At 37.7% G+C, this 27,320-nt stretch overlaps 1 protein-coding gene and 1 pseudogene across 1 annotated transcript in view; both read right to left on the reverse strand.

The window, feature by feature from the left end:
- Positions 1–27,320, reverse strand: part of LINGO2 (leucine rich repeat and Ig domain containing 2) — a 480,034-nt gene that overhangs the window by 208,300 nt on the left and 244,414 nt on the right. The gene's annotated exons all lie outside the window — the stretch shown is intronic.
- LOC102835197 lies at positions 25,450–26,259 on the reverse strand (annotated as a pseudogene).

Here is a 27,320-nt window from a genome sequence, read left to right on the forward strand (position 1 = left end):
AAACAAGTCATATGAATGGCTAAATGTGAAACTGATGATGTGCCCTGTAGACTTTGACTTTCACTCAATCCACAATAAAAACCTTAAAAAAAAACAAAAAAAAACAAAACAGAATGGAGAAGTTAAAAAAAAAAAAGGTCTTGTGCAGCAGATTTGCCTAATGCAGTACGTCATTTGATTTCTTGACTGCTGCTTCCATGAGTGTTGATAGTTGATCCACAAAGAATGAAGTCCTTGACAACTTCAAACTTTTCTCCATTGATAAGAACATTGTTTATTGGCCTAGTCATGAGGATTTTTGTTTTCTTTACATTGAGATGCAATCCATAATTACACATTAGTAGGTGAAAAAGCTAATATTAAAACCATCTGATTCCAGATTTGGTTCATTTATACTATAATATCTTGCACCCAACAAAATAAAAATCTTCTGATTAGCTGAGTAATACCAAGTGTATTGCCATTTGCATAGTATATGCTTCATCTAATACTCCTGGGCATTGCTGCATATATTGTTGTTATGTTGTTAGCTGCTGCCTAGTTGGCCGCTGACTCATGGCAACACCATATGTTAAAGAATAGGACTGCTTCATAGGGTTTCCTTGAGTACTGAATGATTAAAGAATCTTCACGCTATGTGGGTTCAAGCCACCTACCTTTAAATTATCAATTACAAACCATTTGTAGCACCCAGAATCCTGTTATATAAACAGTTTTCCTATAAATAGAGAAAGTGAGAATTTGAGATGGACCTAAGAATGACAGAAGGCTCCTAGTGAATGAAGGAAGATATGAGAGAATCTTCTCAGTCGCGGCTTTTGATTCAAGGTTATAGCTAACATTGACTGAGCCAACTTTTTATATATCTGTGAGCATTTTATACATTTATCAATTTGATCTTCAAAATATCCTTTAAAACTAAGAACTATTATTAATCGTATTTTACAAATGCGGACAGAGAGAATTAAGGTCAAATTAACTTGACAGGGTCTAACTGCCCATGTAGATTATACTGTATTTTTTCATTAATTCTGTATTTGACAATATGAATGTTCCTAAAATAGCCACTTGATTGAATTGAGAGATAAAAACCACACCTTGAAAACTTGTGGCTATATCTGCAATGTCTGTACTCTGGGAGAAATAAAGCGGGGGAGCAATAGGAGGACTAGATCCTGTTGTGGTTTGTACCTTTGGGATATGCACATGTGGAGAAGTAGGCCATTGACAGCGCAACCTTTAGTGGGTCTGCCCTCCATTGTGGTGTCTTTTCTGAGGATCTCTGAGACATTAAAACTACCACAGTTTTCAGCTGAATAAATTGATAGAGTCGGATTAGTTGCTTAACATGAATAAAGCACACTTCTGAGGTACCATAAAACAAAAATTTAGGAACAGATACCATTGGGTCAGAAACTGGGAAACAGAGGATCTAAGCTGATTGATAGCTGGTTCCTGCCTTGTTGGAACAAATGTTAGTCAGTCTCAGACCTCACAGAAAAGCTGAGGCAGAACATCCACATGCCCTGGAAAGCCTTCCAGCTCTTCCAGGAAGTCGAACTTGGAAGGTAGAAGGGACACTTCCTTGTCTCATGAAAAGATTCAAGAGGATATCAGACCCACCTGGGACACATAGAGTCCTCAACATAAAAACAGGAATCACCAAGAATGTGCATAGCCTACAGACAGAGAGAGGCAAAGTAAAGGACTTCTGGTAAGCATTTTACAAGGCAGCATAAGACTTAAAACTTTGTGTGTATTTTCAAGTAAAATGAGGCATCTCTCTATGTCATGATATGAGAAAATCCCTAAGTTTATTACTGAGTAAGACAGATCTGGTCAAGAACAATGTGTATATATACTATGTTCACATTTATATTTAAGCAAGAGATAAGCAGCTATGTAAATATGTAGCTTTGAATATTTTGCTAATGAATCAATGGGGCAACTCTGGAAGGTTATATCCATGTGCATTGAGACAAAGAGCTGGATGAAACATATTTTCCAATGAAAACTCTTATATCATGCTGTAAGCATATACTAACTTATCTGAAAATAACTATTTTCAACAATAAAAGGAACATATGTGTGTATGTTACATGTTTTACTCAGCTGAAAAAAAAATCTTTAGAGAAATGATGCACCATTTTCAGAATGAAAAGATTATACTTGTTCAGATTCAACAAAAAGGTTAAAATCCACAGACTAGAAAGAACAAAAGTCTGTGTCTCATTATTTTCAACTGAAAGCTACAAGTCCTGAAATGCAATCTTTATAAGATAGGTAGCCTATGCAACTAATTTTAAAATGTGTTTTGTTTTCCTTCCTAAACACATACATTACTTTTCCTTATTTGAAGCCCATTAAATTCTGGACTTTTCTATGTGTGTAAATTAAGCTTCATGAAGTCCCAATCTTATTTCTCCTGTCAAATAAAAGTGAAAGAGACTTTTAAATTTATTTAGGTATACTTTATTCCAAAGTTGAAAGCTGAGTTTATATTTGCCACAAAATGAAACTTGTGGTGAATTTTTAGAAAAAACAAAACAAAACTATACATTCTGAGAGGTATCATGTACAATGTGGCAAACCCTGAATTATGAGGAGAGCCCGAACCATGTTCTTGTTCTAATTTATAATGTGTACCTGGAAGACTTTAGTGGAATGTTCATGTCTCAAGGCTATAATTTTACTGAAAGAAAAATGACAGGAAAGCTTAAATAGCAAGTGAGCTAATTGATTGCAAAAATGACCCTGTCCTTTCTCTCCCTCTCTCTTTGATTCAAGGAGCCATAGTGCAGTGGATTACGAGCTGGGTTTCTAATTGCGAGTTCCATGGGCATTGGTTGTGGATCCAAGTAAAATGAAACCTTGAAAATGTTCATCTTTTCTCCATTTATCATGATGTTGCTTACTGCTCCACTTGTAAAGATTTTTATTTTCTTGATATTAAGGTATAGTCCATATCGAGGGTTATAGTTTTCATCTTCATCAGTAAATAAGTCCTCTTTGCTTTCAGCAAGCAAGGTTTGTGTCATATGCTTATTGCAAGTTGTTGATGAGTCTTGTCCCAGTCCTGGTGCCATGTTCTTCTTAGTATAATCCAGCTATTTGGCTTTTTTTTTTTTTGCTAAGAATACAGATTGAATAAGTATGATGGAAGGATATAACCCTGATGCACACAAGTCATGATCTGAAATCATGCAGTATTGCTTGAACAACTGCCCCTTATTCTAAGTGTGTGAACTTGAGCAGGGAGTCCTGGTGTGGTGCTGTGGGATAATGCACTAGACTGCAAAGTTGGTTTGAACTTCAAGGTTGGTGGTTCAAGCTCATCAGTCACTCCTTGGAAACTCTCTACAGGGTTGCTATGGGTTGGAACAGACTCGATGGCACTTAACAACAACAGGCATGAGCAGAATCAAGGGTTCTGAAATTCCAATTATTTGCATTGTTATCCATAATGTATTATAATCCACACAGTGGAATGCCTTTGCATAGTCAACAAAACACAAGTGAACATCTTATCAGCCAAATGAAAAACCAGGAGTTGACTGTGGAACAGACCATTAATTGCTCATATGCAAGTTCAGGTTGAAACTGAAGAAAATTAAAACAAGATAACAAAAGCCAAACATATGACTTTGAGTATATACCACTTAAACTTAGAGATTACATCAAGAACAGATTTGATGATAAGACACTAATGATTGAAGACCATAGGAGTTGTGGGATGACATCAAGAGCATCATATATGAAGAAAGCAAAAGTTCATTTAAAAAAGACAGAAAACAAAGAAAAGACTGAATGTGAATGTCAGAAGAGACTCTCAAATGTGCTCTTGAACATAGAGAAGATAAAGCGACTTGAAGAAATGAGTAAGTAAAAGAAATAAACAGAAAATTTCAGGGTGGCTTGAGAAGACAAATTCAAGTATTATAGTGAAACATACTAAGACTTGGAGTCAGAAAACCAAAAGGGAAGAACATATTCAGCACTTCTCAAGCTGAAAAAACCGAAGAAAGATTCAAGTCTTGACTTTAAATGCTGAAGAATTCTATGGGTAAAATATTGAATGATGGAGGAAGTACCAAAGAAGATGGGAGGAATACACAGAGCCACTGTAACAAAAAGAAGTGACCAATGTTTAATCATTTCAAGAGACAGCATATGATCAAGTTCCGATGGTACCGAAGGAAAAAATCCAAGTGACGCTGAAGGTATGGACATAAAAGAAGTCTCCAGGAATTGACAGAATACAAATGGAAGCATTTCAACCAACTGACCCAAGAACGCACTGGAGGTGCTCTCTTGTTTAGGCCAAGAAATTTGGAAAGTAATTACCTGGTCAATTGATTGAAAGAGATCCTTATTTATGCCCATTCCAAAAAAGCTAACTAATGGAATGCATAAACCATTGAACAGTGTCATTAATATCACATGCAAGTAAAATTTTGCGACAGAGAATTCAAGAACAGTTGCCTTAGTTAAGTGCATCAACAGGGAACTGCAAGAAATTCAAGTTGGATTCAGAAGTGGAATGAGGACTATCATTGCTGACATCAGGTAGATCATGACTGAAAACAGAAAATACCAGAAAGATGTTTACTTGAGCTTTATTGACTATGCAAAGGCTTTGACTGTATAGATCATAACAAACTGTGTTTTCTTCATATAGCAAGCATTATGAATAATGGGAATTCCAGAACACTTATCTGTGCTCATGAAGAGCCTGTACATAGACCAAGAAGCAATCGTTCAAAGAGAAGAAGGGGATACTGAATAGTTTAAAATCAGGAAAAGTGTACATTAAGGTTTTATCATTTCACCATATTTATTCAATCTGTATGATGAGCAGTTAATCCAAGAAGCTGGATTATATGAAGAAGCACATAGCATCAGGACTGGAAGAAGATTGATTACTAACCTGCAATATACAGATGACACACTCTTGCTTGCTGGAAGTGAAGAGAACTTGAAATATTTACTGATGTAGATCAAAGACTATGGATTGCACTTCAATGTAAAGAAAACAAAAATCTTTACAACTGGAACAATAAATAACATGATAAATGGAGAAAAGATTGAAGTTGTCAAAGATTTCATTTTTGCTTGTATCCACAATCAACACTCATGGAAGCAGCTGTCAGGTCAAATGGCATGTTGCATTATGCAAATCTGCTGCAAAAGACCTCGTTTAAGTGCTAAAGGAAAGAAGTCCTTTTGAGGTCTAGGGACGTGAGGAACCAACTTGAGGGCACATAATAGTAATAGTAGATGTCTTACTGATACTCTTTGAGTTCAGTCAAGATCCATCTGACATCAATGTTGTTGTTAAGTGCTGTAGAGTCTATTCCAACCCATAGCGACCCTGTATAGGGTTTCCGAGGAGAAGCTGTGAGCCGCTGACCTTGCCGTATCAAACGGCTTTGCAGTCTGACGCATTAACCAACAGTGCCACACCAGGACTCCGACATCAATGTTACGCCTCATTAAATGCCTTATACTGAATCCAGCTTGAATTTCTGGCAATTCCTTGTTAATGTACTGTTGCAATCATTTTGGAATTATTTTCAGCAAAATTTGATAATTTCTGCATTCTGTTGGGTCACCAAACTACGCTGATAAAAATTCAGATTTTAAAAGCAAGTTCTATCATTATAAACACAACGGAAATGCATTTTCCATATGGTTTTTGCTCCTCCTACCCAACTTGACAAGGAGCTCTGGTAGCGTAGTAGTTACGAATCGGGCTGCGAACCTTAAGGTCAGTGGTTCGAAACTACCAGCCGCTCCACGGGAGAAAGATGAGGCTTTCTACTCCCGTAAAGATTTACACCCTCGGAAACCCTGTATGGGTCGGAACCGACTCGATGGCACTTAACAACACGACAACAACCCAACTTGACACCTCACAATGTCGCCCATGGATGAAATCCTGGTGTACCCCAAGAGAAAGTCTGCAACATGTAGTGTGTAACAGAAATAAAGTTCTTAATGCAGGGCTAAGATAAAACCTGAAAAATGTGGAAGGCAGTTTTCACTATGCAAGAAAAGCCACATCTCTCTTTATTTGTGTGAACATTAATGAGAATGTCACATTCTTTAATACTAGTGAGCATTTTATAACAGGGTCATAAAAATAGTTACCATTTATTGGGCTCTTATTTTGTGCCAGACATCTAAGTGATTTCTATGCATTGTGGCTTTTAATTCTTATCACAGCCTTATGAGTTAAGTGCTGCTACTACCTTTTCCATTTTTTGGCAGGGTAAGAGATGCCAAGAGAGGCCAAGTAATTTGCCCAGGGTCACAGAATTAGTAACTGATCGAGGCAAGATTCAAGCCAAGATAGTCCCATCTCCAAGCACATATGTGGCTTCTTTCTGCTAGTTACTCTAGCTGCAGTGTGCAATGATGGTAGGGCGCTGACTTGATGTGAATGCTGAGACCAGTTTTAAGGCTCTGCTGCCTAAGAGCTAGGAATGTAAGAAGCAATTTATACAGTGCATTTTCCTCCAGAATGAAAGGACTCATTTCCTTGTCACGGAGCTGCAGACACCTCTGTGGAGAAAATCCCTGGTCATTACCAGGAGCATTAGTGGCAATCTCTGACAAGAAGCAAAGCTCTCTTTGTTCTGATAATGACAGAGATGGGTGTTTAGGTGAGGCAGGCTATGACACTGCAGCAAAGCTTGCTTTTAGCATACCAACATCTTAGGGTCAGTGCAAGATTTAAAAGAAGTAATGCCCAGGCGGCAGGTAGTAATTGATTAGCACATAGTTGTTGTTAAGTCCATCAAGTCGGTCCCAACCCATGGCCATGTAGTTGTTGTGATGTGCCATCGAGTCAGTTCTGACACATAGTGACCCTGTATAGGGTTTCTGAGGAGCAGCTGGTAAGCTTGAACTGCCGACTTTGCAGTTCAAACGGCCTTGCAGTTTGACGCATTAACCCATAGCACTACAACAGCACATAGTAGGTATTCATTAAACATCAGTTTCCCTCAACTGTCAGCTTTGCCAAAACTATTAATATTTTTCCAATTAAATTTTAATGTCAGCTATACATTATGACACATTTCAACACTCAACAAAACCTTTTGTGCCGGGGAAATGACATTTTAAAAGCTCCTGCTTCAGTGTGCTGCTAGCCTAAATAATCCCTTGCCATTAGAGCGTTGATTTTAGAATCTCAACCAGGAGCTTTAGTGTTGGCAGACTGAGCCACGGGAAAGCAAAACCTGCTAACTGCATCCTGGAAAGATTTTAAAATGTGTGTCTTTCCTAGAAGCTAAACGTTTTGTGTTTTGTTTGTTTGTGATTGTTTTTATTCACCAATTTACCACTGTGCACAACTTTGATGATCCAGCCGGAAGCACATTCAGGAGTTTGCAATGAAGGCACATGCTTGAGGAAGACAACTCTATAAGGACACGTGCTACATTTATGGAAATTTCTGAATCCTCCAATGCATCTTGGATCTGGCATCCAGCAGAAGATTCAGCACACAGAAGGCACTCAGTAAGAGGGACTTGAATGAGGAGCTATTTAAGAAAACAAATGGCCAAGTTGTAGGAGTCCTGCTGTGGCACTGTAGGCTAAGCACTGAACTGCTAATCACAAGATCAGCGGTTCAAACCCACCAACGACTCCTTGGAGACCTTATATAGGGTCATTATGAGTCAAAAATAACTCCACAGTTCTTGTTGTCAGGTGCCATCGAGTCGGAACCGACTCATAGGGACCCCATGCACAGCAGAATGAAACAATGTCCGATCCTGGGCCAACCTCACTACCGCTGCCACACTTGACGCCATCAATGATGCCATCTGGCTAATCCATCTCATTGGGGGTCTTCCTCTTTTTCTCTGACCCTCCATCTTACCCAGCATGACATCCTTCTCCAGCGACTGTTCCCTCCTGACAGTTCTTAGCAACAACAAAAATTATAGTAGTGATGGCTATGTGCCGTGGAGTCGGTTCCGACTCATAGCGAACCCGGACAGGATTTCAGAGGCTGTAAATCTTTACGGGAGCAGAAAGCCTCATCTTTCTCCCGCTGAACAGCTGGCAGTTTCGAATTGATGACCTTGAGGCTCGGAGCCCTATTTGTAACCACTACCCTACCAGCATTTGTTAAAATGGGTGACCTATTTAGGGGTGAACGTGTTGATATATATATAACTTGACTGTTGGTTGAGGAAGAATAACTTACTTAAATGGTTTCCTTACATAAGGTGCCTGAGAAAATGTGAACTATTGCTCTGTGGTTGCTCCCTTTTTGGCATGCAACAGGAAGTAAGAAAAAGTAGTATTCCACACTCGTTCACACCTAGGTCTTCCAAAGAGCATTCAGTGTCAGGACCTGTGAGGATGACCATCTTGAAAATATCTTTTAGATCTGTGAAGCCATCTTGTGCAAGATGTAAAAGCAAAGAAAGGAAAATAAAAACAAAGAATTAAAGTTTCATTTCATGTATTTGTTTTAGCCAAGGAAAATCTGTCCCTCTGATAATATGTGAGTGACTTCACAATTGGTAACCTTTAAGACGAGTCTTGTGTGTGTGAAAGGTGAAGCTTGAATTTTTCTCTCACTAAGGGCATCTTAATACATTTAATAAGCTACAAATTAGAACAAATGCTCTTTTCCACATTTCCATTAATAACATTCAAGATGAAACTGTGAAAAGTTAAGACTTCCTTCTACTACACTTCTTCCTCGCTTTATAAAGTCTCCAGAGTTCACTGTACACTTCTTATCAGGGGAGCAAGAGTAGAAGTCCTCTCTCATTTAAATTAAAGTTGCCTGGAAGCATACTGCACAATAGGTGGCCTCTTAGCTGGGGTAGGAGATAGGACATAGGTAGACACTAATTGCATAAAATTCATTTCAGGAGTAAGTGGAAGGTAACTAGAGATATTTAAAACAATTATGATGGAATTTTTTTTACAAAAGTAATAATCAAATTATAATTCCTCAATGTAAAGTTGAACAGGTGAACTCAGAAATCTTCCATTCATAAATGTATAGGAATCAAATATCTTATTTCTCTTGAAGTCAGGGTAGCACGTTTAGTACTACCTTCAAAAGCCATTTAAGAAAACAATTTTCATTAGCATAAGAACATATCCAGCCTCCCCAGGGCCCACAAACATTGCAGATGCTCTGAGCTCATCACAACCCAATTAGTATTAGATGCAAGAACTTTTTGGTGGTTTTTTTTTTTTTTTTAACCCCGTAGAACAGTTAGCAACCTAGGTCGTTTCCTGTGACAAGCATGCAGTCAATAAAAGGTGGGTTTAAAAATGAGGAAAACTGAAGGGAAAGGCTGATATATGCCAGACACCTAGTTTACAGAAAGCATGTCTTTTTTTATACAGCTCTTAGTCAATGCTTCTCTTCTCTTTAATTTTCCTAAAAGTATAGATTTTTTAAAAAATTTACATCATTCCACATGTTAACACGCATTTTTAAAATCTGCTGAACTGTTTGATTTTGTACTCAACTCATTGTTATGCCCTGGATAAGTGGCCTTCTGCCTGATTATATATTTCTAATGACCCAGTAGACCCTGATACCATGTAGTGATTATACATTAAAGCCTGAACCGTTCCCTTTCCTGTGTGGGGTAGATGTCTTCAAGTTATTTTGAGATTATTATGTGGGATGTTGGTCACTGGAAAAGGCACTTGTGGACTGAGGGGGTCAAGAATTTCTGGGTTCAAATGGAGATGGTAAAATTGCCAATTGTAGTGTTATACACTCACTATAAGAGTACTTTTACTACTTGGTAACTCCAAGAGTCCACATGCAGTACAAGTATTCTAGGGGACACACTATGAGAAGCAGCCAAAGTTTGCATCCGTCTTGACAAGGTCCAGAAGTTATTTGGGATAAAGAACGTTTTGATAATGGGGTGGTACTGAAAGGGAGCGAATGATAAAAATGTTTGTATTATGGACAAGAGGGTTGAATGTCTTATATATAGAAGGTTGAAGGCACTGATTTAGGTTAGTTTTTTTATTCCATGCCACAGTGTTGCTTGTGAGAAGAAAAAAGTTAAAAACAAACCCTAGGAACTGTAGGCTAGCCACATTGAATTCAAAACATGCTCAAACTGTAGACAGACCATATGTACAACATCAGCGATAAGAGTTTTACTGGTTAGATTAACAGAATAGCCAAGGACCTCCCAAGTTTCCTTTTTGGCTATTTTTGTTGTTTGTTTATTTTTAAATAGTTTTTGACTTCTATAATTCAAAAGCCAAAGACCTTATCATGTATCCTGGAACTTAAACATCCATAAGGGAAAATGTCTATGGATACGTTTAAGATCAGCATTTGTATCATTACAACAAAATATTAGTAAACAGAAGGACTTTCTTGCATAAAAACAATTGTGAAATTTACCTGACCTTTCTGGTTTTTGCTTGTTTTACTATAGTGTTTAGAGCATAAGGATTTGAAGAAACCAAAGCTTCATTATCTCTCTTTCTTTCTACATATAATCAAATAGATAGGTCTTGCTGATATCGTCTCCTGGTATATATTAACACTGCCCATTATTCTCCATCTAAATTACATCACCCTGACCCCAGCTATCATGGTATCTCAGCTGGACTTTCATAATAACCTTCTATCACCTCAAGTTTATTTTTGTTCCTCTCTATATAGGAAAGTCAGAATGATGTAAAAAAATGAAAATAAAATAATATTTGTCTCTAATTAAACAATCTTAAACCCCTAACTATTGCTTATGCAGTAGTGACTAATATTGACAGTGAGCTTTAATCTGGTCCTAGCAAATCTACCCCCCTAATTTCATCTTTCCCTAACTCACTATACTTTAGCCCCCTCTTACCTTACCAGCTTAGGACCTTCCCTCATGCTGCTCCTCGTCTGGAATCTTCTTTACTTTTTTTTCCCATACCAAGTCAAAGATTGCACAGTCTTCAGTAAGACTCCAGGGTGCCTATAATGAACATGTCCTTGTTTTCAGAGTATACCATGAGCTCTGTACTCTTTCTCTGATATTTGACACAGTTAAATTCAAAATATTATTTGTGGAGTAGTTACTTGTTTCAAGTATGTGTTTCCATTAAATTAAGCTTAAGGAAGCAAGTACAATCACACTTACTTAGCATTGGACCTAAAATAGATTATTTGATAAATGTGGGAATGAATAAAAAGTGTCTTATGAAAGTTTTTCCCACTTTAATATCAGCTGGACCACTCAGTCTACAGCAACAAAACACTCTTACTCTGAATTATTAATTTGGGTGCACTAAGCATTGGCTATACAAAGTTATAACCAATGATAGTGCTGCACACAGCTAATGCCTAGTTTAGTGGTGGGCTGACAAGGGGGAACAATTCATATACAAAACCAAGTGTACTATAGTAAACATCACCACAGCGATTTGAACAATGTGCAAAGTACAGACAAATGAACACATCCTAAATAAGGAATGGACAGCTCACTTTAAGGAAGGATATAAAATGAAGTCACATCTGAGTCTCAGAAAGAAAATTAGTGCAATGTTCAGTATTCAGGAGGCCAAGACTACAACACAGGCTGATTTGTGGCCTCCCAACAGAATCAAAGCAAAAGGACCTCTGTGGAAAGTGAGGCTACAAAAATTCTCACCAGCCATCACCTCTCACCCTTCATTTTGACCTGTCTTGCTGTCATTGATTTGATGCATCATCCATCTCATAAATCCTTCAATATCTAACTTCTTAGGGTTGAAGGCTCTTCTTAGAATTGAACTTGGAGTTTCATTTTGTTCCCAATATATTCTGCTTTTGGATTTACGGTCTTTTCCCACCCCTAAAAAATGATGCCTAAAAATTTACAACCATGTGTTTTGTATCAATCAATATGTAACTGAGTGAAGACATGTAGTTGGAGGTAGAGGTGAGAGAATATCAGATGAGCAATTATCCCCCATGAATACCTTCTATGATGATATCATTTTGTCAGTTTGGGGTGGGAAGGTTGATAAGTTACCATATTTGTTTTAAAGAAAGGCTAGAAAGAAGGTAAGCAGGCATTGTGAAATTAAGAACATGAAATAAGCACAGGAAACAGTTAAATGATGCTGCTTTTGATACACATTGGCTCCCTCTCCAATTCAATACTGCTCCTCCTCACTGTCTTCAGGTCATTTCTCTTTCCAAGATGTTTATCTCTATAGTGAGACCTTGAGTATGTCATCAAGGGGGTGACCATCCTAGATTGAAATCTAGAGGATAGAGCCATTGTTTTCAGTTTGGGATTAATAAATCCTGAATTTGCTAAAAGCTATGTAATTCTACTGATAGAGCAACCAAATGTTAGTCTACAAAATTAAAGTAAGATAGCACTTCCAAATAAACTATAAACATGCTTTTTAACTAGGTCACTTCAAGGCTATTGCTAAGGGGACAAAAAGGCTTCTAATTGCTTTGCTATTGTAAATGCTGCACAGCTTACAACCTCGCAGTGTGAAGAGTAAATTAGAACAACTTTTCATTGACAAAGATTAAACTTTATCATCATTCCTTAATTCCTGCGGATTTCACCTACTGCTTCTATGTGTTTTACGCTTTTCAATTAAATCTCCTGGGTAGTGGATGCAAGAATGCCCACTGACAAGGGAACATTTTTCTCTAGTAGAGTGAAACTATTTCAATAGCTGTTTGTCTCGGCTACTCCTGTGTATGTTGAATTTCTCAGTGATGGTACCTTATCAGCACACCCTGCTAAAAGTCATCAGAACTGAGCTAATGATAAATTTAGTTTTGGAAGCGAAAGAGTTTGTGAAAAGTCAGGAAGTCAAAAACAGTCAACCTTGATAACTCACTTGTTTTTCCTGGGATAATTTATTTTGACATTTAGGAGTATGCACCAAGAATACAAATCCTAGTGAACATGCCCCTGTGGACTGGTATGACAAATATAAGCTGCTGCTTTCCAATTTTCCATCAGCTTTGCCTCCACCTCACCTTGATCCATCCCACTGAGTGTTCTGAATGCTTTAGTGGGCTGCCACAGAGACCATGCTGCTATCATGACTGTTTTGGTCAGTCCCTGGGCTGGAGAAGTCAATTAAAATCAGCTGAGAAGAAATCCTGGGAAAAGTTATAGTTTTTTTTTTTCTATAAAATATTTCTAGTGGGATGAAGGGAAATGACAGATTTCAGTTTTAAACAGCATGTATGCAATATAGATCAAAACAACAATGTGGAAAACTGGTAGCTTGGTAGGCTATGGTGGAAATGACAATAATATTTTAAAATTTAAGTATTAATTCAGTTTGAAACACACAGTACAGAGAAAGGGATCCCCAGCTGCCAGAAATGAGGTAAAAGATTAACTCATTTAAAAGATCTTTATTTTTTAAAACTCAAACTTGCCTTAAGCAAGGGAACATTTGCAAGATATTACAGATGGAAAAGAGGGCAAACAGATCAGTAATTTTATTTAAATATGCTGTATGCATTTAATTAGTTTCAAAACAAGGATTAGTGTGAGAGACTGCAGCTGGGAAGGCAAGGGGGTTATTATTATTTTTCTTTAATTGAGAAGCTTAAAAATAAGCTCAACTCAGATTTGACAGGTGCTTCAGAACCACAGAATCAGTGATAAATTTGATATCTCAGACAATAAGCATACAACATGGATCCCTTACCATTTATGAGCATGAAAAATGTTCACTAGCTTGTTTTCCAAGCACTTATTCACCAGAGCTAATTTGTTGTTGTTATGTGCTGTGGAGTCGATTTCGACTCATAGCGACCCTATACAGGGTTTCCGAGGCTGTAAATCTTTACAGGAGCAGAAAGCCTCATCTTTCTCCCGCGGAACAGCTGGTAGTTTCGAACTGCTGACCTTGTGGTTCGCAGCCCGATTCGTAACCACTACGCTACCAGAGCTCCTTAACTACTTTAAAAATGAGATATGTAAAAAGTTAAGTGACCAGATAGCTTTCTATGAGACTGGAAGTCAGTCTCTTACCAAAGAACTAAGTTTTGGAAACTGGAGAATGAAGAAGCAGCAGAATAATGAGGATCTCAGCCAGCAAAGCCAAACTGGTACATTAACTATGGAGAATCCATAGTGAGTTCAAGAGCTTCCTTGGTTTGCTTTACTAAATTTTCTAGTGAGGTCAAGATAAAGCACACCTATGCATGTTGTTATTAGCTGCCATTGAGTTGTCTCTGACTCATGGAGATCCCATGCACAACAGAACAGAATACTGCCCAGTCCTTCATAATGGACCATTATGACCACTAAGGGTTTCATTGGATAATTTTCCAAAGTTGATCACCACGCTGCCTTTCTTCCTAATCTGTTTTAATCTGGAAGCTCCACTAAACCTATGCAGCATCAGGGTAAAGTGCAAATCTCCATGGAGAGAGGCTGCACATGAGGTACACTGGCCAGGAACTATGCCTGGGTATCCCTCCTGGGAGAGGAAATTCTACCACGGAACCAACACTGCCATGTCTATGTATGTTGTTGTTGTTGTTGTTGTTAAGTGCTGTTGAGTCACTTCTGAATCATAGTGAGCCTGTATAGAGTTTCCTAGGAGTGGTTAGTAGGTTTGAACTGCTGACCTTGTGGTGAGCAGTCCAATGCTTATCCTACAAGATCCCATGCATAGGTCATCAGTATCTTTCCAAAGTTATATTATCTCTGTGTTCAAAAGTTTTAGATTTCTTGAACTTTTATGGACAGTCAAAAGGCACAATTATGCAAAGCAATAGGAAAGAAAAGCATTCATCTACATTTTTTTAATTTATATGCACTGTGTTACATTGTAAAAATTATCGTAGTTCTTTGTAACTCATGCTCCACCTGAATTGGGCTAGTCTGTAGCTTCCATTGACCAATGGAAATGGTGAAAACGAGACTATGAAAGTTCAAACTGGGGCCTCTAGAGATTTTGCATGCATCTATTGTTCTGGTGTGGCATTGTGGGTTAATGCACTGGACTGCAAAGTCAGTTTGAACTACAAGGTGGATGGTTCAAGCTCACCATCCGCTCCTTGGAAACCCTATACAGGGTTGCCATGGGTCAGAACTGAGTCGATAGCACTTAACAACAACAAAAAATTTGTTTTCTTGCAACTCTGAATCACCATGTGAACCAATCTGATTACCTCTTGGGTAATAAGAAATATACAGTCTGCCTGAACTTATTGCCAGCATAGCCAGCAACCCCCCACCTCTACCCTGAAGTAAATCTTCCTATTTGACCATCAGCTGACCTGGGAGGCATAAGTGACCTCAACTAATCCCTGAAGGAATAACCATTCAGCCAAGCCTTACCAAGATTGGCGACCCCCACACACATGAACTAAACAAATGACTGGTGTTTTAACTCACTAAGTTAGGGGTTGGTTTGCTACACAGTGAAAGATATCTTCACATAGAGAATCAATATGACAAAGTTATCATTGCCACATTGTACTTAGAACTGCTCCTTTAACCATATGTGGGAATCCAGAAAGATGATTGCAATTCAAACAAGATCCTTGCACTGGGAAGAATGAAAAAGTAGATTCAAATATCCTGGCAGTGTACTGACATGCATCACTCATTCTGGCTACCTTAAATTACTTTTCATTTAATCCTAAGTCTTTATCAAAGAAATAACATTTGATAGCTATTCACTGTAACTCCCCCCCCCTCCAATACTCACTATCATAAACGGACAACTATATACCTACACAAATAAATTCCTCCTCATTAAAGGAATCATTTATATTTTATATTCAGAAAAAAGTAAGGAAAGCATTGACTCTGTGTCTTAGTCCGCTGTCTGACCTTGTTGGTAGGGAGAGAAAATAAGAAGAAAAGCTTTCTAAACTGTGTAATAGTAGTGAGCTTTTGCTTTATTGTAATCCAATATGTGATTTCCTCCCTAAGCAATGACGTGGAGATATATGGATGTGAAATTGTAGCAGATATTACCTAGCCTAGCATGACCAGGAAAGAATCAATGGGTCTGCATTTCCTAGAGATACCCTCTGGTGTACAGATACATTTAAAAATTGAATTAAAAAATATAGGTCAAATTCTTCATCTGATGACCTCATCTTTAGTCTGAGGCACAAACCTCATTTGAATTCTTCTCCTCAACCTTCTCCCAATGTAGAACCCACTTGAATTACTGCCTCTAATCATCATTTCCTTTGCATTAAAAAAAAAAAATTTATATTGCCACTATTATAGATGGGATAACTCTTGAGAAAGTTAAGCTATCCCACCTATAATAGTGACTTAAAATAATGTAAATCACTGTATAGTTTTGTATGTGTTGTGTTTGTGAGTTCTGCATATGTGTATTTCTAGAAGTACTGATAAATTTCCTCCCAAATTTACCATAATTTAAATCTGATTCATTGTGAATCTTCATCTAGTAATGTCATTTTGATCAGTACTCCTCATTAAAAAGAAATGAAAGACACTTTGCTTTATCTGCATTCTAGAAATACAGGCTTGGGAGGAGCTTCACAAAATTAGTTGAAAAATGGAATTGAAAGATGAGGGAAAATTTCCACAGACTTTTTGTAGTCCCTTCATATATTCTTCATAATAAGATAAAATACAGTATGGTGAAAGGACAGAGTAGAATATTCCCTTCCAGGAAAAAAAAAAAAATTGAATAATTTAATGTACTAAGAAGGGATTTTGATTGCCAAGCTCACTATATAACTGAATTCTTTCCCTCTTAGGCATTGATCCACCTGCCGTATGCATATCCTCTGAAGCTTAGGGACCCAGAATCACTCATCATTCCACCTGATTGCAATTAGAGTTAGGAAGTCAGATTGGCATACTTTATTCTCTGGGTATGCAGTAAAGGATGTCTAGAGAGAAGGTAAAAATATGTATGAACAGCTGAAGACAAAAATACTCCACTTCTGTTTTCCCTCTCAAGAATAGTTCTGAAACACCAGGGGGTGGATTTTCTTACACAATGAGAAGTCACATTAGGAGAAAATGCTCAGAAAATGTGCTCCCTAGTGAAAACTCTTATATAAGCTCCCCTCATTCAGCAATATTCACTGATGTTGTCTGTTTCAAGTACACAATAGGCTCTGGTGTATCACAATAAATAAGATGAAGTAGTGCTCTAATGAAACTTGTATTCTAGTTTGAAAAGTTAAATAATAATGAAATCAAAAGAGATAGACAAATGTATAAAAAAATAACAAGCAGTGGTAACGCTTACCCAGAAAATACAACAGGGTGACCAAATACAGGGGAAACAATAATGAAGAAAGGAAACCCACACACTTTTCATTAGAATCTTTAGAAAATGTGCCTTATTTTCTTCCAAGTTGGACACAAAGATAAGAACTATTCAAGCCTGACAACTGCTTCCACTATAGATTTAAAAATTTCCAGCCATCATTTACATCCCAGTGATAATGAAAGAATGAAAAAGTCTAGTGAGGAGGAGGAGAACTCCTTATTTCATAGCATTCCCCATAGAGAAATTTACCATAGAGGCTTCATAGCTTTTCAGTGACAGACATATTCCCACTTCATTGCAATAGTCTTACCTTAGTTTTCCCTGTGTGTCTTGGGTCTCTTCCAAGCCCCACTCTATCAATCATCTCTCTCTTTGCCTCTGTCTCTTTGATTTCCTTCCCTGAGAAGAACCCTAACATTCAGACATCCAATAGCTCTGTTCATTAGCCCATGGCCTTTTCAAGTTACACAAACTATCCAAACTTTGCTTTCCTTATCTGTAATTCGGGGAAAGAATAGCTGTATTACAGGGCTGTGGGAAGGATTAAACATAATGACATAAATAAAAGGGTTTTTTACATAGAAAAGAAATGTTCTTTCATTTCACTTTCCCATTTCAGCCCTGTTTCTCATGCTTATGTGACTGCTCACAACCTCAACAAGCTTCTAAACTTCCTCAGGATGTTTTCCAGGCGTTCTTGATCTGAATGTTCCCTGTATCCCTCCTGCTTTTCTTAACTTCTCATCCTGGTTTTCTATTTACTTGTTTTTTTTATAGATCTCAGTGCACTTCCTCCAGATGGCTTTCCCTGACTGCTCAAATCCACCTTCTATTGCATGTTCGCATAACTCCATGAGCCTCTCATGCACCGATAGCACCCAACACAATTGTGTCTTTAGACTTCTTTGCATGATTGTTCTCAGTGTCTTCCCAATCATTCAGACTTCTATGAGAGCAGGAATTGTGTTTGATTAACTCAATATTGGCTCTGTAGCACCTGTCATGGTGCTTAGCACTTCAAATGTACAAAAATATTTTTAAATAATCTTGAATATTTTAATCATTTAATTTGATATTTAAGTATCTTAATTTTTATATTTTACAAAAGGTCTTAACCAGGGGAAAGTTACTTAACTTTGTATCTGATATTCTTTACTGGTAAATCCTAGAATTTGATTAGAAATATCTACTTTAAAAAAAAAAAATCTGTGACTCTCTCCACTTTGCAGATTTCTGAGCAACCCCATCCATCTACTTTTTATAATATCCCATGCTGTTTTACTCCAAATCATTGGCAATTTAGGACAGGGTTTTTTTTTTAATGGTAATATAAAAAGTATTTTAAGCTAAACCATTTCCAAGCAATAAAGAGGATAAAGAGAAAAGGACCAGTGTCAACATAGTGCAATTTCAGATGGTTGGTTTGCCTGACTTTGCTCAGGCTTCATTTCTAGGGGCAATGTATGCTTTCTCTCTTTCATTCTTTTTTTTTTTTTTATTTAAGGTATAAAACATCCCATATGCTTGACCTTTCTTGGAAACAAGTGAAACATCAAAGGCTACAGTCCAAAGCTACTGAAACCTCTCCTACACTTATCCCCTTTAATAAAAAGTAAGTCATTTCAGAGGCCCACTTCATGTTTTAGGACATAGACTTGCAAGGCCTAAAGTACTGTCTGTAAGAGTACTTCTGCAGGGAATACAGATATGAGGAGAACAACAGTACAAGATCCTTGATGCTCAGACAGAAATGTGAGCAAAAAGTCAGAGTCCCTGCCAAAGTCTTCTTCAATGACTGGAGAAGTAGGTCTTAGAATTTTACCTGAATGAATGAGTCTTATATATGACTCCATTCTGAAATTTCTCTCATAGTTACAATACCCAGTGACTCACTACCAAATGCCATCTTTGAAAGGAATCTCAGACTGTGAGGTCCTTTTAAAGTTGTAATTAGGTTATTTCCCTTATGAAAAGAATAGATGGAAGCTAACTCTCCTATCTTATAAAGTTACCTTTGAAGAGTCTTAAGGCAATCAGGTGTGCTAAAACTATTAAACAGCATGTCACACCTGATGTGATCATTTAACTCTATGGTACACTTCCATGTGAGGGGAACGTAGTTGAAAAGTTCCATCTGCTTTCACTAGCCAGTGATCATTTGTATGCACTTTATGCCACCTTGGTCTCACACTTAACAAGGCCTGTGAGTAACATCAAACCAAGGAAGGAGAGAGGGAAGATAAAGCAGCATTCAAGTATCATTCAGAAGTTTAATTAACAGAACCAGAGGTCTCTCAGTGCAGTCAATATTACTTTTCCTATTATATTTGTTAGAAATAAAAGGCAAATAGTAGAGTTTCAAATAGGACGTATTAACTCCTAGCAATAGAGATCTCAAAGGATGAGAATTACTAGTGTTTGAGTACATATTACCTGTCAAGCACTAATCTGCACCATCACTCATCTGTCAGTTTGCTGTACTGTGGTGACTAAGGTAGCACTGAGTTGAAATGGACTAATATGGGCCATTTTGAATCAGACAATCATATAATTTACTACGTTGGGAATAACAAATTGAAGTGGAATGGTGTCCCATTCATCATCAAAAAGAACATTTCAAGATCTATCCTGAAGTAAAATGCTGTTAACGATAGGAGAATAATCATATGCCTATAAGGGAGACTGGAAACCAGAGGAGTTTGGGATGGCACCAAGAACATCATCCATGAAGAAAGCAAAAGGTCATTAAAAAGACAGGTGCGAGATGAAAGACCAAAATGGCTATCAGAAGAGACTCTGAAATTTGTTCTTGAATGTAGAGAAACAAAAGTAACTAGAAACAATAATGAAATCAAAGAGCTGCACAGAAGTCAAAGAGCAACTCAAGAAAACAGTCAGATATTTTAATGAAGTATGCAAAAATCTGTAGTGTGAAAATCAAAAGAGAAGAACATGTTTTAACATTTCTCAAGCTGTAAGAGCTGAAGAAAAAAATCTTCAAGCCTCAAATTGCAATACTGACATAATCTGTGGACAAAATATTGAATGATACAGGAGGCATCAAAAGAAAATGCAAGGAATACATATAGTCACTGTGCCAAAAAGAATTGGTCAACAATCAACCATTTCAAGAGGTAGCATATGATAAAGAACCAATGATTAAAGGAAGAAGTCGAAGGTGCACTGAAGGCATTGGCAAAACAAGGCTGTGGGAATTGAGAACGTAAAAAATGAAATGTTTCAACAAACTGAGGCAGTACTGGTGGCACCAGCTGAAGCAGAAGAGGAAGACAGCTATCTGACCAACCAATTGGAAGAGATCTATATTTGTGCCCATTATAAAGAGTTTATAATTATCCAACAATGTCATTAATATCACATGCAAGCATAATTTTGCTAATGATAATTCTAAACTGGTTGTACCAATATATTGTCAGTGAACTGCCAGACATTCAAGTCAGATTCAGAAATAGAAATGGATTTATGGATATCATTGATGAAATCAGATGGATCTTGGCTGAATGCAGAGAATACTAGAAACATGCTTACTCATGTTTCACTGATTATGCCAAGGCATTTGACTGTGTGGATCATAACAAACTATGGATAACATTGACAAGAATGGAAATTCCAGAATACTTAATTATGCTCACTGGGAACTTGTATATAGACAAAGAAGCTTGTCATTTGAACAGAACAAGGGGATACTGAATGGTTTAAAAACAGGAAAGGTGTATAGCAAGGTTGTAGCCTTTCACCATATTTATGCAATCTGTTTGGTGAGCAAATAATCTGAGAAAATGAATTATATGAAGAAGAACATGGCATAAGTATTGGAAGAAGATTCATAAACAACCTGTGATATGCAGATGATACAACCTTGCTTGCTTGAAGAGAAGTATTTACTGATGAATAACAAAGACTACAGCCTTCAATATGGATTGCACCTTAATGTAAAGAAAACAAACATCCCCATAGTTGCACAAATAGATGTGTGCTGTTGTTGTTATGTGTCATCGAGTCGGTTCCCACCCATAGCCACCCTATATAAGGTTTTTGAGGAGTGGCTGGTGAGCTTGAACCACTGACCTTGTCATTCAAGCTGACTTTGCAGCCCAATGAATTAACCCCAGCAATACACCAGGACAAATAATTGACACCATGATAATTGGAGAAAATATTGAAATTATCATTTTTTCTTGGATACAAAATCAAAACTCAAGGAAGTGGCAGTCAAGAAATCAGATGATGTTTTCTTCTGTTAAAAAAAAAAAAAAAGTCTAAAGTATTAAATAACAAAGATGTCACTTAGAGGGCTAAGGTATGTGTGACTCAAGCTGTGATATTTCCAAGTGCCTCATATGCATGAGAGAAAACTGGACAATGAATAATGAAGATTGGCGAAGAACCAATGCCTTTGAATTATGGAGTTGGTGAAGAATAAAGAACATACCATCAACTGCCAGAATAATGAACAAACAGAAGTATGGCTGGATTGTTCCTTGGAAGGGAGGATGGCAGCTTTGTCTCTCATACTTTGGACATGCTGTCAGGAAGAACCAATCTCTGGATAAAGACATTATGCTTGGTAAAGTGGAAGATAGGCAAAAAAGAAGAGGGAGTACCCTCAAGAAGATGGATTGATACACGAGCTGTAACAACAGCGTCAAGCTTGATAACATTTGTTCGGATGGTATAGGACTGGGAAGTGTTTTATTATGTTGTACATAGAATTGCTATGAGTTGAAACCAACACAAAGGCTCCTAACAACAAGGAAGATCAGTTAATATGAGCAATGTTCAAATTTATGCACCAACCATTAATACCAAAGATGAAGAAATTAAAGATTTTCACCAGCTTCTGCAGTCTGAAATTGATAAAATATTCAATCAAAACACACTGATAATTACAGGTAATTAAATGGAAAAGTTGGAAACCAGGAAGAATTAGTAGTTGCAAAATATGTGCTTGGTGACAGAAGCAATACCAGAGATTTCATAATAGAATCTTTCAAGACCAATGATCTATACATTGAAAATATCTTTGTTTCAACCACATAAGCCATGAATATACATGTGTTATCACCAGATATAATATAAATGAATTGACTATATCTGTGGAAAGAAATGATGTAGAAGTTCCAAATCACCTTTCAGAACAAGACATTCATTGTTCACAGATTCAAATTAATTAAAATAAATCCACAAGAGCCAAAGTATGAGTATGAGTATACTTCACCTGAACGTAGAAACCATCTAAATAGAGTTAATGCATTGACCACTGATGATTAAAGACCAGGTGAGTTCTGGGATGATACTTAAGACACCATACATGAAGAAAACAAACGGTAGTTAGAAACACAGGAAAGCAAGAAAAGACCAAGCCTTGAGTTGAAATACTTAAGAATTCTATGACCCTGTTTTCTGAGCAAATAATCTGTGAAGCTGGGAAAACAGTATCAGGAGTGGAGGAAGACTCATAAACAATTTGTAATATGCAGATGACACAACCTTGCTTGTTGAAAGTGAAGGACTTAATGTATTTACTGATGAAGATGGAATAATACAGCCTCCAGTATGAATTACACCTCAAACAAAATAAAACCAAAAAATGCTCACAACTGACCTAATAGGTAACATCATGATAAATGTAAAAAAGTTTAAAGTTGTCAAGAATTTAATTTTACTTCTATCTATAATCAACCGCCCATGGAAGCAGCAGTCTGGAAATCAAGTCGCCTATTGCGCTGAGCAAATCTGCTACAAAAGATCTCATCGGTGTTAAAAAGTAAAGATGTCACTTTGAAGACCAAGGTATGCCTACCCTAAACCATGATAGATTCAATTGTCTCATATGCATGTGAAAACTGAACAATGAACAAGGAAGACTAAATAACTGATGTCTTTGAATTATGGCAAAGAATGCCAAATATTAACATGGACTGCCAGAAGAACATATAAATCTGTGTTAGAAGAAATACAACCTGAATGCTTCTTAAAAGCAATGTTGTCAAGACTTTGGCTCATGCACTTTAGACATATTATTATGAGGTACCAGTTCCTGCAGAAGGAAATCATGCTTAGTAAATTATGCTTAGTCAGTGAAAAAGAGGAAAACCCTCATTGAGATGGACTGAAACAAAAGCTGCAAGAATGGGTTAAAACAGCAAAAATTGTGGGATTTATGCAGAACTGGGCAGGATTTTGTTGTGTTGGATATAGCATCATTATGAGTCAGAACTGACTTTAAGGCTCCTAACTATAAGAACCTTCCTGACCCTTTAATGGAGTATTCCCATTCAATATGTCAACTCTATAAAAATATGTCATCCAGTTTTTTATAAACTGAGTCTAGGAGGTCAAAGCATTTTATCAGCCCCAAATCTACCTAAACCTACCTGATAAAGAAGCCTGTGCTTCATCTTCTACTTCATGCTATCCAAAATGAAGAAGAGAGAAAATATAAAAAGAACATGATTCTGAATTTCTTCTTCTTCTCTTTCTTTTTTTTTTTTTTTTAGAAGAAAAAATATCCAGATTTATTCCCCGACAGACAGCCTCAGCAGAAACAATTACAGGGTTTCTCTGGAGGTCATACATTCATTCACAAGGCTTTAGTAAGCTTGACAGTTCTTTGTAACAGTATCCCCTTCAATGTAAATAGGTTTTACTATTGTGGTCACTTACAATTCCAGAAGGAAAGGTACAACTTGGCTAAAACAAAAGCAATACTTTTTTTGGATCTTAAAAAAGTCAGGTGCAATACCGAGAGTGATAAACATTTGTTAATAACAGTCTTGATGCACATTTCAATTTGTGGGCCCTTCCACATCAAGGGGAAAGAATTGTCTACCCAGAAGTTTGGGGTTATTCTTTCTTTCTACCTCTTCCTCATTAAACCATGGGAGCAATGTTTCACCATTCACTTAATATCATAACATGTACAAAAGGGGATTAAAAAAACACAAAAAAAATCCAGTGTCCATGGTTCCAATGAACATGTCCACTCCTTTAAGACAGGCTCTGGGAACAGTTGGTGGTCATAAAAATCGGAAAGTAAAGACTATGGCTACACAAATAAAAAAATAAATGATGTAGACAAATCAAAGCTTTCATACCCAGGACTTGCCTGTTCTAACTTTGCAGTCTTCATGCAATACTCGGGGGGTTGGGGGGTGGGGTGGTGGAGGGATCTTCATAATTATTAGGCATCATTTGCCAAGGAAACTAACAACAACAACAACAAAAGACTATGTGAACCTGTGATAAGAAATAGGCCTTCCAAAGAGAGCTTCTCTAACAATGAAAACCTGGTTCTCCAGAGTAGGCACTTGCGAGCTAAATGAAGTCACCTGAGATCCCTGCACAGATTCCCCACCTGTCCTGGTATTCAGGAAGATGGGAGACATTCAGGATACATGGGGAGTACACTGGCGCTCTTGGGCTCTAAATGAACCGTATTTAAATAAGCAGCAACACACACAGATTCCCTCAAGACAAGATCAGTCCGTCTAAGGTTCTAAGGTTGGAGGAATTTTCTCATTCTACAACCTTGATTTTTAAAGGGGAAATAATACATTCAATAAATAAACAACAAGATGGATTCAGGATTAGGAGGCATATACAAAAGCAGTCTTTAAGACAAGCTGACAGATCTTGTCCATTTACCTGCATAAACAGTAATGGAAGGGCACAGTACCTCCCATCCCCTACACCACTCCGAGTCTGGGCCAACTAGGTGTCTTTTCCACTAGTTTGAGAGTTCGAGGTGTTCCACCTTGAAAATGGCAGCGGTCTTTGAAAATAGTTGGTCTAGGTTATACAAAATGTTATACGTACAAAGTTTGTCTCAAGTAAACAAAGCTACTTTGTAAGACCTGCTTCTTTCCAAAATGAAAACAAACAAAACAAGAAAACTAGTCTGGATAGGTTTTGGTATGAATTTTTTTTTTTTTTTTGCTTTGCTTTTCTGCAAAGCAGCATAGGAACATTGTGATTGTAGGACAGCCCAAGGTCATGGTCAACAGTAAACATCATTTGCACATCAGGAAAAAGTTAAAAGAAAAAAAATAAACCAAAAGGAGGTCAGATGGGTTCATTACAAAAAAAAGAAAAAGTGGGCCGAGGCCCAGGGGGGACAGATTCTAGTGATTTCCTTTTGTCTGCATGGTTTCCTTCAGTATGACTTCAGCTATCTTAGCTGACCGCAATCTTGTTTTCTTCTAAGCAGCTTGGGAACCAGGGCTTGCGGACACTGTCAGTGGTAGTACTTGGTTTCTCCACATCGGCACTGATACTGGAATGGGAGCCATCCACCTTGGATGAGGTACTGTTATTCCCAACTGAGATGGTCCCCAGGGACACTGGGAGGGGAGGGATACCTCCATTCTGGATCACTGAAATCTCAATGGTCTTCAGGGCCAGCCGGCCATTGAGCATGGCAGTGTACTGGTTCCACACGACAGGGTCCACGTTCATGACAGGGGCCCGATTTTCCTTGGGAAACATTTTGGAGACCCTCTTTCCATCGGAACACAACAGAGCCATGGTTTTCTCGATGCCCAGCTTTCGTCCATGGTGGGCAGAGTTGTTGTTTGCTCCGTGGGTCATGTTGTGAACCTTCAAGTTGCCTTTGATGCTAAAAGCATGCCCCCAGATGTTGAACACGAAGGGCTTCTCCCGGATGTGCATGCGCTCGTGAATCTGAAGCGCACTGGCGGATGAGAAATTCTTGCCGCAGCGTGTTCAGCCATGGTGCTTGACTTGCGGGCGTGGTTGGACGGCTAACAAGGCTGTCATGCCCGGGGACAGGGTCGAGGGTCCAACATACGCAACAAGAACTTCAATTTTGACAAAGCTTGTCTGGGTCAGGATAAACGTTGGTGGCAGACTGCTCCTACCCGGCTCCCCCTCGGCCCATGCCTCTGGGGCCGCATCTGCAAGCCCTAAACGTGGTGTAAGCATCGGGGTGCCGGGAAAGCCACTGTGGTTTGCCCTCTCCGCCATAAATTTCTGGAGTTGATAAATTTACCCTGCTACTGCTAGAAGGCGCATGTCCCAGTCTCTGAATTTATTCTGATGTGAGCTTACTGGAATTACACAAAGTAAAATGGCTCCAAGAAAATTTCAACTCTGGCCAGCTACCTCATTAACATTTTAGGAAGGGAATAATCAGTGACAAGGTTAGTTTGGGATAATTGTTCTTCTAATCATTATGCATTCAACAAATATTTATTACCCCTTTTCTCAAAGAATTTAAAATCTATTAGAGAGAGGAAGAATGAAAATGGTAATTGTAATGAAATCAACATAATTTAATAATATGTTAAGTGTTTCACCCATATTAATTGTTTACTATACTTATTTATCATTTTTTAATTAAATTCAAAGAATAGGGGCAATGGAGATATACAAGGGAATTAGGACCACAAAGAAGAAAGGAATAAATGATTTCTAGAGATGTCACGATTTATGAAGTTGTTAATTAAGTCAAGTCTTAGAGGATTAATGAGTGTTTATTAATAAGACAAGGTCAAAGGAATAAAAATAAAAGGGAAATGGAGTAACAGTTAAAATAAAAGTATGTAGAATTAAGGAGTCCAGGGAGTAAAGAAATGTGGATTAATTGTGGAAGAATGACAGAAAAATATTGCATGCCTTACATATCTAAATGATAGCAAATTTTATTTAGTTTGATTTTAACCTACTTTAAGCCAGACAATACATACCATTTAAAACATGTATTTCGCTCTAGATTTTCAGAAAACAGTGTTTTTTTTTATCAAAAATAAGCTATAAGGATTGTAATAGTTACACTCTGTGTCAGCTTGACAAGGCCAAGATTTCCAGAGATTTAGCAGTTGAGATGTGCTTATTCCTATGGTGATGAAACCTAATAAAGGCAGAGTTCAGTCTCTGATGAGTGGCTATGAGCAGCCAATCAATTAAAGGGATGTTTTCTTGGGGGTAAGGTCTGTTCCCAATGTAATGGACATGTGGGAAAGGTTCTCAAACTTTTGTACACTGGGGTCCTGGAACTGTGCAACACCTCTTTATATAAATATATG

Source organism: Chrysochloris asiatica, unplaced genomic scaffold (genome assembly GCF_000296735.1).
Source record: "Chrysochloris asiatica unplaced genomic scaffold, ChrAsi1.0 scaffold00053, whole genome shotgun sequence".
In the NCBI taxonomy this organism is placed as follows: domain Eukaryota; kingdom Metazoa; phylum Chordata; class Mammalia; order Afrosoricida; family Chrysochloridae; genus Chrysochloris; species Chrysochloris asiatica.